Here is a 13,920-nt window from a genome sequence, read left to right as displayed (position 1 = left end):
TTGGAGCGAAAGTTAATATAAGACTTGTTTTTATTTTCGGGGAAACACGGTAGGTCTGCATCCTGCACCTGCACGGCCCACAGAACCACACTTCCCACTTTCCTCCTCCCCAGCTCCCCAATTTGCCCACCTTTAAATGATTTCAGTTGTATGTCTCTTAGTCTTGCCTGTCTGCTGAACAGGGAGTCCTTTGTGGAATTATTGTTGTTCAATTTGTTGTAAATTCCAGGGGAGATTTCAAGAGGCTCACTTTACACTGCCATTTCTATGACATCCCATAACATATTTTTGGCTATCAATACATTTGAGTACCACACATTTCCAACTATATTAAGGAACATCTTAAATTCTCTTTGTAAATTAGTGTCATGTTTTATTATTTACATATAATTACTATAAAACGATAAACACTTTTCTAAGCTTTGCAAATAATTATGCTTTCTATAATAGGTGTGGAAATGATGCATACGTTTGGTAATCATAGCTAAATTTTTATAATTATAAGTGACAGATGTCTGTAGCTTACAGTCATTTTAACTTGACATTTTCAATTATTATAGCTATATTGATGAAAGGAGATTAAGGAACTCTCAGATGCCAAATCCCATTATTTCAACTTTATGTATAGTTGTCAAAGCCTAATAATACCAAAGGGATATAACTGTTCTTTGGTAAAAATGAATAGAGAAGGTCTTTGTGGCAATGTCAAATGGAATATAGCCTCTCAAAACATAAATGATAGGAAATGAGTGTAAATCTACTTTTTGACTTTCAGTTCTCCCTGAAAATAATATGTGAATTTAAAACGAAACAATAATCAACAAGTAAGATTATACTGCTTAGTAAATTTTAACAATTTAATTATTTGCCCTAAATTTCCTACTAAATATATAACTCAGAGTATATAATCAAGGTTATAAATATTATATTTTCTAAATGTATAGACATCACTCTCCTGTATAGCACTTTTTTTCCTTTTGCTTAAAATTTCTCTCAGCCGTTTGCAGCCCAGGCCTTTTCAATTTATTTTTGAAGAGAGATGATTCATAACAAGTATCATCTTTGAGTCCTTGACACTTGCACAGAAACCTTTTTTGTACCATAGCATATTCGTTATCTGTTGAAGATTATTATGAATTGCTTCTCTTAAAAATAATAAAATAAAAATCTGTAAGTTTATCCAGTTCCCTTTTTTCTTTAGTTTTCAAATGTGTTATGTTTTTAATAGGGAAATCCCTAAAATGAAAATAAATTTCTTGTCTCCATTACTGAGCAGATTGAAAAATTCATATGAAACATGTTATGAGTATTAAGTGTAAAATGAAATGTGGTTAGGATTGAAGAGGTAGTAATTAATTATGTTTAAAATATTTAAAGAATTTAGCACACTCTTCTAATTTCTTTTTGATATTTTCCTTATGAGTTCCATCTAAATATTTTTTAGAAACCACAGTAGCCTCACAAACTATCAATGATCAAGTGAGTCCAGTATTTACTTAACCATTCTTTACTTACGTGCTACATTTTGAAACATATTTTTGAGACATAATAAAAATAAACTGCATGTGGTTTAAGTATAAAATATGATAAATTTTGACATATGCATACACAGGTAAAATCATAATCAAGATAATGAATGTATTCATCACTCTCAAAAGTTGCGTCATGACCCTTTATAATACCCACTCTCACAAACCTCCATGTTTTCTCCCTCTCCAGGTACCCACTGACTACCTTTTTGTTTTTATCCATTAGTTTTAATTTCCTAAAATTTTCTGTAAGTGGGGTTAAACAAAAGGACCTGTTTTAACTCATGATGGTTAAACCAGGATGTACTAGTGATAAAGATGTTAGAGACAGAGGTTACATTTGGGTGGTCACATAAGGCTTCACTGAGAATGCGACATTGAATAGAGATCTGGAATGCTGAGGATATGAGCTATTGATAGATCTTTGGAAAGAATTGTGTGGATAGAGGCTTAGCAAATGCACACACTCTGAGGCATGCTTTATGTGTTCTTGGAGCTACTGGTAAGGAGGCCAGTGAGGTTGTAACAAAGTGAGTGATATGGAAGATAATGTGAGATAAAGGTAGAGATATAACATGGCATTAAAGTTTTTTAGGACTGCCATAAAAAAGTATCATAAACTTGCTGGCTTAAACAACATAAATTTATTGTCTCATAGTTCTAGAGACTAGAAGTCTAAGATCAAGGTGTCAGCCAGGTTGGGTCCTATGAGAGAAGGATCTATTTCATACTCCTTATCTAGCGTCTGGGTCATTTGCTGGCAATGTTTGATATCCCTTTACTAGTAGAAACATCACCTCAATCTCTGCTTTACTCTTCAATAGTATTACCCATGTGGTGTGTGTGTGTGTGTGTGTGTGTGTGTGTGTGTGTGTATTTGTCTGTGTGTCTTTGCCCAAATGTCTCCTGAATTAAGAGCCTATCCACTCCAGTGCCACTTAATTCTTGGTCAACTAATTACATCTGAGGTACTGCAAGGTAGGACTTCAACATATTAATTTCTCAAGGACATGATTCAACCCACAATAATAGTTCAACCTATAAAATGGTGTAAATATAAAGAATAAATAATGCTTAAACTAAACAAATTATTTTTTCAGAAAACAGAGTCAACAGTTCCCTATTCGTTTTATGAGGACTTCATAAACCTAGTATCAAAATCAAAGATATTACCAGGAAGGAAAATTATGGGCCATAATTTCCCATTACAACAGATAGAAACATCCTTAAATAAGTTTTATCAAAGAGAATCCAGCAATATCTAGAAAGGATAATATATCATGAACAAGTTGAATTTGTTCCAGGGATGCATGTTTGATTTGACACTAACAAATAAATCATGGTAATAGATCAAAGTAATAGAGAAAAAGAGAAAAATACGAATATTTCAATAAATCATGTAAAATGGATAAGATTTTAAAAAGTACTACTGACTAGAATTTCTTCATTCTGATAAAGGACACTACGAATAGCTGGAGATATTTCATAGTCAGACATTGAAACATACTTAATAATGAATCATTGCATACTCTTTCACAAATATCAGACATAAGGCTAGGATGCACACTCTTACATTTCTGCTCATCAGAGTATTGGAAGTCTAGGTCAATATAATACAGCAAGAAAAATAAAAGCATAATGATTTGAAAAGAAGAAGCAAAGCTTTCATCTACAAGGTGTGATCAAACAACATGGTGACTATTTAAATTAAAAAATAATTATTACAGGGCTGGTCCAGTTGCTCAGGCGGTTAGAGCTCCATGCTCCTAACTCTGAAGGCTGCTGGTTCAATTCCCACATGGGCCAGTGGGCTCTCAACCACAAGGTTGCCAGTTCGATTCCTCAAGTCCCCCAAAGGATGGTGGGCAGCGGCCCCTGCAACTAAGATTGAACAGGGCACCTTGAGCTGAGCTGCCCCTGAGCTCCCGGATGGCTCAGTTGGTTGGAGCGCATCCTCTCAACCACAAAGTTGTCAGTTCAATCCCTACAAGGATGGTGGGCTGTGCCCCCCCTGCAACTAAGACTGAAAGGACAACTTGAAGCTAAATGGAACACTCCACAACTAAGATTGAAAGGACAACAACTTGACTTGGAAAAAAAGTCCTGGAAGTACACATTACTCCCCAATAAAGTCCCGTTCCCCTTTAAAAAAAAATTTAAAAAAAGAATTATTACAGTAAAAGACACATTGCCATTAATCCCCCTCAAAATACTCCCCCTCGCTTCAAACACACTTATCCCATTTTTCTTGCCACTTTCTGAAGTAGTTCTGGAAGTCCTCTTTCATGAGTGTCTTTAGTTGCGCTGTTGTGCTGCCTCGATGTCCAGAATCATTTTGACTTTGGGGAAGATCCAGAAGTCCCACCTTGCCAGATCTCGTGAATAAGGTGGATGAGGACACACAATAATGTTTTTATTTGACAGAAATTGCCATATACCAGAAAAGATGTGTGACATGGAGTGATGTCATGATGGAGGATGATTTATGGCACACTTTAAAACACACCTTCTCTCAAATGTAGCTCATATCCACCTGACCCCACCAAACAAGTTGATGCTTGTCACACACTATTACTGAGGTTCAGTGTACCTCTTCCCATATTGAAGCTCCCTGCCTTTCCATTGGATGGCACTTGGCAGCAGCATTAACCATATTTTGTGATCACAATGGAAAGGCTTCATGTCACACATTGCTTCTGGTATATGGCAATTTCTGTTAAATAACAACATTATGATGTATCCTTATCCATGCTATTCACCGGATCTGGCAACGTGCGACTTCTGACTCTTCTTCAAAGTCAAAATGACCATAAAGGTCGTTTTGGATGGATTCAAGACATCGAGGCAGCCACAACAGCACAACTAAAGACACTCAAGAAAGAAGACTTCCAGAACTGCTTCAGAAGGTGGCAAGAATGATGGGACAAGTGTGTTTAAAATGAGGGGGGTGTATTCTGAGGGGGATTAATGGCAATGTGCCTTTTATTGTAATATATATTTTTTAAATTTAAACATTCACTGTATATTTTGATCACACCACATATGTAAAGATTTGTATGTGACAGATTAGAGCAACTTTGTTTATAATATTCCCAATTTGTAAATTAGTCAAATGTCCATCAACAGGGGAATATTAGGCAAATTGTGACATATTCATATAATGAATACTATTGGGCAGTAAAAACTATCAAACAACTAATATGAACAACATGGATTATTCATATACATATCATCCTGAGTCAAAGAAGTTGGACATAAAGTAGAACATAAGTCATAATTTTATTAATATTAAGTTCATGAATAAATAAAACAGTCCATGGTCCTGAAAGTCAGAAAACTGTTGCCTACTTCGTGGGGGAGGTTACGAGAAAGAGAACATAGCAGACTTTTTGGGATGATTGAGATGTTTTTTATCTTAATTTGTGTGTTTGTTACACAGATGTCTATAGGCAAAAGTCATGTAACTGAACACCTAACAATGATACATTTTATTTGCTGAAAGTTATACCTCAACAAATGAATGAATGAATATGAATAGATACATAACTCAAAAATGACCATCTTAATTGTGATAGCATTAAATCTATATATTACTTTGGGTAATATGGCGATTTAACTATGTTGAGTCTTCCAATCCATGAGCATTGAATGTCTTTCCATTTCTATGTGTCTTCTTCAATTTCTTTTAAAAATATCTTATATTTTTCAGCATAGAGGTCTTTCACATCCTTGGTTAAGTTCATTCCTAGGGATTTTATTCTTTTTGCTGCAATTGCAAAAGGAATTTTTTTAAATTTCTTTTTCTGAGATTTCATTGTTAGTATATAAGAATGCAATGGACTTTTATACATTGATTTTGTAGCCGGCAACTTTGCTGTACTCGTTTATTGTTTCTAATAGCTATTTGGTGGAGTTTTTAGGGTTTTTCCAATGTCATTTTTTAAAGAAATAAAACAAAAAGTCATCAGATTTGTTTGAAACCAGAAAAGACCCCCAATAGCTAAAGCAATCCTAAGGAAAAAGAACAATGCTGGAGGTATCACACTCCCCAACTTTAGCTTATACTACAGGGCAGCAATAATCAAAACAGCTTAGTATTGTCAGAAAAATAGACACATAGACCAATGGAATAAAATTGAGAACCCAGAAAAAAAACCCATATAAATATGGACAGATAATTTTTGAGAGAAGCCAAAAACATACAATGGAGAAAAGACAACCTCTTCGATAAATGGTGTTGGCAGAATTGAAAAGCCACATGCAAAAGAATGAAACTGGACTGCTATCTGTCATCATGTACCAAAATTAATTCAAAATGGACAAAGACTTAAGCATAAGACCTGAAACAATAAACTGCATAGAAGAAAACATAGATACTAAACTTATGGACTTTGGGTTCAAAGAGCATTTTATGAACTGGACTCCAAAGGCAAAGGATGTAAAAGCTAAAAAAATGAATGGGACTATATCAAACTTAAAAGCTTCTGCACAGCAAAATAAACCATTGACAAAATAAAGAGGCAACTAACTGAATGGAAGAAGATTTTTACAAACACTGCCTCCGATAAGGGGCTAATATCCAAAATATACAAGGAAATCATACAACTCAACAACAAAAAAACAAACAACCCAATTGAAAAATGGGCAGAGGACCTGAAGAGACATTTCTCCAAAGAGGATATGCAAATGGCAAATAGACATATGAAAAAATGCTCAACATCACTAATCATCAGAGAAATGCAAATAAAAAACACAATGAGATATAACCTCACCCCAGTTAGAACGGCTATCATCAACAAGACAAATAATAACAAATGTTGGAGAGGCTGTGGATAAAAAGGAACCCTTATACACTGTTGGTGGGAATGCAGATTGGTGCAGCTTCTATGGAAGGCAGTGTGGAGGTTCCTCAAAAAATTACGAATAGAATTACCATATGACCCAGCAGTGCCTCTCCTGAGTGTCTACCCAAAAAAAATCTGAAAACATTTATACATAAAGACACGTGTGCTCCAATGTTCATTGTAACTTTATTTATTGTGGCGAAGACATGGACACAACCAAAATGTCCTTCGATAGATGAATGGATAAAGAAGTTGTGGTATATATATGCAATGGAATACTATTCAGCAGTAAGAAAAGATGAAATAGGACCATTTGTGACAACATGGATGGATCTTGAGACTATAATGCTAAGCGAAATCAGTCAGACAGAATAAATAGAGAACCATGTGATTTCAGTGATATGTGGTGTATAAACCAAAAAACAACAAAAGAACAAATCAAGCAAATGAGAAACAAAAACTCATAGACATGGACAATAGTTTCGTGGTTACCAGAGGGGAAGGGGTAAAGGAGGTGGTAGATGAGGGTAAAGGAGAACACATATATGGTGATGGAAAGAGAAATGACTCTGAGTGGTGAACACACAATGTGATTTATAGATGATTTAATAGAGAATTGTACACCTGTAATCTATGTAACTTTGCTAACAATTGTCACCCCAATAAACATTATTTTTTTAAAAAAATGACCATCTTATATCTCTCTAGTCTGATTGTCTTTTCTCTCCTTCAAAGAACGGTTGAAAAATCCAGCCTGAGTGAACATTTTTAATGATAGGATTATTGTAGATTTTTCGTGTGTATTGGAATGGGGTGAAATATTAATGATCCCTGTCCCAGCATTATATTTTTGAAGAAGAAATTAAGAATTCACAAAATTCACTAATACGACTAAATTCACTGTGCTATGTGGTTATACAGCTGGTTATTTTACCTTGTTTTACTAATATATTATCTAATGATTAGTTTTTATACTAATACATTATTTTAAAGTCAAAAGCAACTAAAAGATTAAGCATTCAAATTATTTTATCTTAAAATGGCTTACAACCTGGAGTAAAGATTACTCTAAAAACGTGTTGGAATAGTCAGTAGCAGACTAGGGTTAGAACCCTCACCTACTAATCATAAACCCAGGATTCTTTTTGATAAAGGGTATTACCTACCAAAAACATTGATAAAAGACCCCAAAATACCACCTAAGTTGTACATTTTTGGTGAAAATTATCATATATGGATTTAGGTTAAATTTAATCAATTAAATCATTGTTATATGTATTATTTTAAAATTTTTTCAAAACCTACTTGGTGACATGTTTTTCATGTCTTTGCCCAATAGGTCTGAATCTTGATTATGATTATGATTATATCATTTGTTTTTTTGTGTTTTTTTTTTGTTTTTTTTTAGTGACCTCAAAGGACTCTCGTAGATGGTCTACAGGTTAGCCTCCCAATTCCCTGTGACATGGTTTGGTGGTAGGCAAAGTGTTCTGTTCTTTTGAGCTATGTAAGATGAAGTACTAAAGAAATGATGACTTCTGAAAAATCTCTAGTTTTTCTCTTGCAGAGAAATACACATACGTATAAACATGCACATACCTACATTAATGGGGAGGAAATAAAAGAGAGAATAAAATAATTAAATAATATCTCCTGACTGGAATTTGGGAACAAAATCTGGTTTATATCTGCACATGATTTTGTTCTGATATTAAGCACCTTCTGTTTTCAAAAGAAAAAGAAAGACTTAAGAAATGAAATGAAATTAAATGCCATACCAGTCCAAGTGTATGCTCTTGGAAGTTCAAGGGTTTTTCAAGGTTCCCACTAACTTTTCTTTCTTTTATCTCTGTCTCTGTCTCTGTCTCTGTCTCTCTCTCTCTCTCTCTCTCTCTCTCTCTCTCTCTCTCTCTCTCTCTCTCTCTCTCACGCACACACACACACACACACACACACACACACAAACACATACACACACATCATCTCTTCTGTTGACACATATTTCTTCATGTCAACTCTAACAATTTTTTTCATTTTCACTTTGGCAGGAAGAAAAATTAAGTAACTCACTATCTTTCCTCTTGACAGTTACCTAACTTCTAGAAGTTCAGCATCTCTTAAACCATGGCTTTGCTCTGATTATTTCATACATTGCGATCACTCTTTATTCCATTTAAATTTGTAGACAGCAAGTTTTCTCGAGTCTCGGTAATTTGTTGGTATGAATTGTTGAAAGATATCCCCTGCTTTGTGTGATCTAATGAGCCCAGTGTTTCATTTTGAGTGTCTATGTCTGGTGAAGATAATAAGCCTGGCAACTCTGTTAGTCACAGACAGGTCTGCAGTGAAGGGTGCAACGAGTTTCAAGTTTAAAATAGATTTTTCTATTTGAAACAAACAGGGTTTCAAACCCTCCTGGATTTTTCTTTCTTTTTATTTTTTTTACATCAGTTGACATATATAACATTATACAGAGAATTCAGAAATACAGAGCATTCAGAAATCTGCTATCTTTATTTTTAAAATTATTTTTGTTTCTCCTTTCAGAAAAGCAAAACAAAACTAACAATGGTTATCACTCTGTGAAACAGAGAATGTTAGCACCAGAGTCCTTCAAAAAATTAATTCTTGTTTTAAAAGTAGCATGTAGAAAGTTTTCTTAGTTGGGGCCAGAGATTAGAAATCCAAATAGTTAAGCAATAAGCAATGGTGAAGTTTCGAAAATCCTATTTAAATATATGGTGGCTTATAAAATTTATTTGAGAGCAAAAAATAGTATTTTCAATATTGTTGCTCTGAACAGGGTATTATTCTAGTTTTTGTATTTTTTTTTTAATGTCCTGAAAAAGGCCTTAGTTGATGAGGGTAAAATTCATCTTGTTAGATTCTAATTATATTGTTAGGAAAATAATATACATTTCTTTCTAAAGTTAGTCTGTAATATTTTTGAACTATTAATCTAAGTTACTGTTATAGCAAGTACATTATATTCAGTTCAGACTAGAAACAATAATAGATTTAAACAATAATCTCAGAATATTGATTTTATTTCTTGGTTGATAAAATACTAAAATACTTTGTTCTTGAAGTGGATATTTCACCTTAACCCTACTTTTAAATGTTTCTCTTTTTCCAGCAGATTTAGCACATTTGAAATGCAGTTTTGTATAATGGCAAAAATGTTCAGGAAACTTGTGAAACGTCATTCAGCTATTGTTTAATGCCATCCATCCAAGTTTATTTTTTTCAGTTGCTTCACACGTTTGCATTGTGAAAGTATAGTTCATTTCTTATCCAGGATTATTTAAGCATGCAAAATATTGACCTTTATTTTCAGTAGTTTACTTTTGGCAGATAGGTAATTTAATTAGGTCGCCAATTCAATGTAGTTCTCTATGAATTAATATACATCATCAGTTCAGTTTAATATTTTATATGAATATCTGTTCAAAGACTTTTATGAGTTCATATAGTTTATGACAGTACTCTCCTCAATATTTCTCCTGCTCTTTAAAAAAAACTGTTGAAATCTACTTTTTCTAAAATTAAAGTTTATTGGGGTGACAATGGTAACAAAGTTACATAGGTTTCAGGTGTGCAATTCTATAGTACGTCCTCTATATATCACATTGTGTGTTCACCGCCCAGAGTCTGTTCTCCCTCCATAACCATATATTTGATACCTTTTACCCTCATCTACCAGCCCCCTCGCCCCCATACTCTGGTAACCACTAAACTATTGTCTGTGTCTATGAGTTTTTTTTTATTTATTTGTTTGTCTTGTTCATTTGTTGTTTTCAGTTTTATATACCACATATCAGTGAAATCACATGGTTCTCCACTGTTTCTGTCTGACTTCTTTTGCTTAGCATAATAATCTCAAGATCCATCCCTGTTGTAGCAAATAGCACTATTTCATCTTTTCTTATGGAAGAATAGTACTCCATTATGTATATATACCACATCTTCTTTGTCTAACCATCTATCAAAGAACACTTTGGTTGTTTCCATGTCTTGGCCACTGTAAATCAAGCTGCAATGAATATTGGAGCACATATGTCTTTATGGATAAATGTTTTCAGATTTTTGGGAGTAGATACCCAGGAGAGGGATTTCTAGGTCATATGGTAATTCTATTCTTAATTTTTTGAGAAACCTCCACATTGCCTTCCATAGCGACCTTTCATATTTTCTTGTATATTTTAAATTGATCAACTATTTTCACCATGCTTAAACAAACAAAAAAAACCACACAAAATAGCACACATTTGTGTTATAAGAAATGAAAATAAAATAGTCATACTAACTTTCAAAACTATTTAAAGGAATATTAATACCATAAAAAATTGATTCTCATCATCATTCATTTAAAAAATACATGAACTGATTAAAAGAAATTTTATATTGTTCCTTTTATGCTTTGAACTGACATTTAGTTTCTATTCATCCTACAGAATTTTATTATACCATATTTTCATTACTGGTATTTTAATTGTGTTTTTCTGTAACAAAAATATGAAAATAAATTGAAATTTAAAAAATTACCTCCTGGGGGCCGGCCGGTGGCTCAGGCGGTTGGAGCTCCTTGCTCCTAACTCCGAAGGCTGCCGGTTCGATTCCCACATGGGCCAGTGGGCTCTCAACCACAAGGTTGCCGGTTCAATTCCTCGAGTCCCACAAGGGATGGTGAGCTGTGCCCCCTGTGACTAGAAAATGGCAACTGGACCTGGAGCTGAGCTGTGCCCTCCACAACTAAGATTGAAAGGACAACAACTTGTCTTGGAAAAAAGGCCTGGAAGTACACACTGTTCCTCAACAAAGTCCAATAAAATCTTTAAAAAAAAAAAAATTACCTCCTGGAACTATACAGTTTAGAACTAATAATTATTTTTTTTGATTCAGATGTTATTACAATTATTATTATTAATTCATAATTTAATAAATGTAAATTCTATATAATTTGACAATTTTTAAACATAAAAAAACAAAGTTATATATGAATTGCTTCTCCAGTGTTTGCTATCTCCTATCTCTACCCCAATGCTTTCTCCACCTGTTTATTCCAGCGACGTCAACAGTGTAGCCAGGAACCCCAGGTAGCATAGGTGTGTGCCCACACCCATGCCACTGCTCCCAGCACCCTCACTTTAGTCCAAGGTGTGTGCTCCCACAGGAAGACCTATGAGGCTGGCAGTGTAATAAGTCACAGTCCTGACCTTCTACTGGGCAGTCTCTTCAGGACTCCCTGGCTAAAGCCATGCATACAACTGTACTGGATTCTTAGCCAAAGCAGCTCTTCCAGCAACTAGTGACAATAGGCTTAGTGACTAAGAGCCTCCCAGGATCTCATGAGTTCCGAGGCTCAGCACTTTCTGGTAGGTGGTCTTCCTTGGCACCCTAGAGGGCAGATTTCCAGCAAGTCTCACCAGCCAGGCACGCAACAGATTTTTCATCCGGTGAGGCCAGACAGTGACATTTCCATTGAGGTCTGGGTCTTAGCTCTACCTCAGCTTTAGAGGAGTGTAAGTGTAAGTTGCCCCTTACACTGACTATTCCTGTATTCTTTAGAATTTTCTTTTATTCTCATTAGCCAGTTTCCTATTACTCCTCTCCTCTGTTAATAATTCATTATATTAAAGAATGTTTAATAATTCTTTATATTAAAATTTCCCTGTTCAAATTGTTGTGTGATATCTATCTCCTAAGTGGACCTGACTTATACCCTCCCACTATATGTTAAACTTGCTAAATTCTGTAACCTCAAACACACCAGAAATAACTACCTACTAAAAATATTTTCTGAATTCATGAGAGATCAGAGGGTAAAATTAAACGTTTTCAGTTCTGGGTAACCAAAGTTAGACATCTATGGGTCCATTGCCTGATATATTTGTAATCCACACTATGATTTTTGGACAGTATACTGAATTCTGTTAGTCTCATTTCCCATTCATAAAGGAGAAAAAGTAATACTAGTTGATATCTAAATTCTATTTCACTGCTAAACTGCAGATTCTAAGTCATAATAATTTTATAAGTTTATAACACAGACATCTTTTTCATTGGCATCATTAATAATTTTTTTAAAAATATACAGTATTCCCACGTAAAACTGAAAGCAAAAAAGGAACAAGACGAACAAAAAAATATACAAAAACTCATAGACATAGACAACAGTTTAGTGATTACCACAGGGTAAAGGGGGCCAGAGGTGGTAGAAGAGGGTAAAGGGAGTCAAACATATGGTGATAGAAGGAGAACTGATTGCGTGATGAGCACACAATGTGATATATACATGATAGTTTATTGAATTGTACACTGAAACCTATGTAATTTTACTAACCATTGTCACCCCAATAAACTTAATTTTAAAAAAAATATACAGTATTCTTTATTCTGAATGTAGAATATTACCATTGGGGGCATTTTTTAAGTTTTGAGTAACAGAACAACCATAAATTATATAGTGTTATTTAACTAAATATTTACATTGAAATGCATAAGTATAAGCAGTTATTTTAAGCAAGGAGCTTATATTAAAATTGTTGTGAAGATGAAGAGATGGTGGGATATTATGTCTATCTTTTAAAAATAAGTTAGAGGCCTTAAGTCGGTCTTCAGGTTTTTCATTTATAACTAGCACTGTATAGTAGCTATTTTGGGGGAAGGTATTCTTTTTTTTCAGTAAAGGAAATGCTCATTCCCCTCAATATGTATGTCTTATAATACTATATATATACATGTATATGTATATATATATGTGTGTATATATATATATATATATATATATACACATATATATATATATATATATATATATATATATATATATATCCATTGTTATCCATGAAACACCCATGTGTTCCATCTATCCTGTCTTAGGGAGAAGGGATACATGTAGAACTACAGATACTAACATCATATACACTGGTTTTCAAAAACCTTTTGTTTCCAACAAGGTACTGAGCATGTGTGAATAAAAAGGACTAATAAAGCTAATAAACTAGCATAACCTTGTAAATTATTCAACCAAATCTAGTTTATATTTAAGAAATTTCATATGCATAGGGTACTATGTTGAAATGCTTTCGTTGTTCTTATGGTCTGCCCCATCCCATTCCAAATTTTAAATATTGGCATGTTTTCCTACGTAAAACAGGTTGAGATAGATTTCTCTTATTGTATAGACAAGGACACTAATATGGGTATATCTAGTATCTATCTCAGAAAAGTATATACACTAGGAGAGTCTACAAGTATGGAATTAATAAGTACTATCGAATCTTGCAATCTCCACCATAAAGGCATATGCAGACCACAGTGATGATATTGACAACTCCACCTTTAAAAGGATACAGGCCAAAGGGAAATGGGGTCCTACTGAGTCAGGACATTGTGTACATGATGTTGGACTTTATTCTTTGAGAAAAAGTCAGTGAGAGGATTTTAATCAGAGAAGAAAAATGATCTGATGATCATTAAAAGAATTAAAAACCCTGCTTGGCAACAATGTAGAGAATATATTGGAGGTGATGAGCTTTGACCAA

Source organism: Rhinolophus hipposideros (genome assembly GCF_964194185.1).
Source record: "Rhinolophus hipposideros genome assembly, chromosome: 19".
NCBI lineage: Eukaryota > Metazoa > Chordata > Mammalia > Chiroptera > Rhinolophidae > Rhinolophus > Rhinolophus hipposideros.
This window is presented reverse-complemented; position numbering follows the sequence as displayed.